Genomic DNA, 1,997 nt, shown 5'->3' on the forward strand with positions numbered 1-1,997 from the left:
AGCTCCCAAGCCTTCAACCTTTCATTCTAAACAGGGCAACCAACCATACAAATATGGGCAGCAAAGAAATTCTGCTTCTGAGCTGATTTTAAAGGAGGTAAACTGGCACTACTAGGCAAAATGCACAAGAAACCAGAAAAAAAACCCAGCCAAAAGGAGACATGAGCATCCTTTGGCTATGTAAGGGGTTGGCAGCATAACTGCACGTGACAGGATGCTCCCAAATCTGCGCCAGCCAGCCTGTCATTTTCAGAGTGGTTGGGACGTTTCTTTTATAGCTGAACAACCCATTACACGTAACACACAATGAGCTGCCAAAGCTCATCTACAATACACTTCCTCCAGTTCCTCAATCTGCTAAAAGGTGCTGTGGTCACCCCAAACCTACTCAGCTGTGGCATCTTTTCTTAACCAGTATCCTGGGCAATGAGATGTCAAGGCTAAACAGGATCCCTGACAGTCAAACCACTACAAGCTCCACAGTGCTTTGCAATCTGGAGAAGAAACACGGCCAGGTTGTCAGGTTTTCATGCAGGTGACAGACATACACCTTCCCCTGCTACTAAGGTTATGGAAACATTGAGATCCACCAATTCACCTATAGATGAATAAAGAAAAAAATGCCCACTTTCAGCATCAGGGGAAGGGGGCACAACTGGAGTTGTGGAAGCCCTGCCCAACTGCCCCACTTGGGGAGACACATTTAATTGTTTTCAAGGTATCTGTAACACAAACATCTGTACAGCAGGACCATGGAAATAACTAGGAACTTTTGTTCCAGATTCTCTAAGACAGGAAGGTTGTTCAGTGAACAAGACCAATCCAGAGATGCTGATGCTCGGAGTTACTTGTACTTACCTTCACACTAAAGGAAAAGGAAAGCAGCTCTCATTAAGTGGTTGGCTGAACTACAAGTTAGGAGGATCATCCACTCCAGGAAAACAGCTTGTTCCTCTAAGGGCAGGATTCACTTATGATTTCTTGTTTCATCATCTGCTCTCGTTGGTTGATGCTGGTTTAGCAAGCTCTAACCTCACTCTCAAGCATACTGATCATAAATACCTACAATGGTGGGCACTGTTTAGTTGCTGTGTGGACTCCCTTTCCCTCACACGTCCATGTGAATGACATTTCTGCAAATCAACCCCCCAGCCCTACACCCACTGAGGCTGCCAGAGGAGCACTGCGTATGAATCTCCAAGCAGGAGCAGCAGGGCACAGAAGGGCTGCAGTAAAAGCATGCAGAGACTATGTTCAGCTTTTGCTCATACAGCCAGAAATGCTTGTAGAGCACAGCATCCAGTCACAATGCCTGTGAATTCTAGAAGCAAGAGCTGTATTATTATTAAGAGTGTAATTTGTCATCAGCTGCTTCCTGGACATTTCTGACTTTAAGGCAAGCCCTTACTAACGCATCTCTCTCTCCTTTAACCCATTTTATGACAGTACAATAAAGACCCCACAAGATAAGTCACCACAGCTGTGAGCACACTGTCTAAAGCGTCTGTGTGGTCTTCCCTGAACTGAAGGCCAGCGTGTGACAGTATGAGCCATGGACTGCACAGAGGGACCCACCCACATTCTAAAAACATACACACCCTGGCATGACACAAGGCCTTTCCCAAAGACTGACAAAGTTACAAGTATTAGGTTCAATTCTACACTTAATTCTCTCCACTAAAGCTTTCACCACTGGGTAACACAGTGGCCGTGTAAATCAAGCTCTTGATCTTCAGGACAGAGAGAGCCAGACTTGACATCCTGAGCAGCCAACAGTGGATTCAGCTGACCCAACAGCAGCTGTTTTAGCATGAAACTTGTGTTTCTACATCCCTAGACACAAAAACTTGAAACCTTAATCCAAAGTGGAGAAGAAATACAAATACTACAGACCAAAGCAATACGCAGTTATGTCAACTCTGATGTTTCAGACCTGTTTGAAAAAAATGGCTTAGAAATCTGATTCATACATACAAACAATCCATTGTGCCCAGAAG

This window comes from Ammospiza nelsoni, chromosome 6 (genome assembly GCF_027579445.1).
Source record: "Ammospiza nelsoni isolate bAmmNel1 chromosome 6, bAmmNel1.pri, whole genome shotgun sequence".
NCBI lineage: Eukaryota > Metazoa > Chordata > Aves > Passeriformes > Passerellidae > Ammospiza > Ammospiza nelsoni.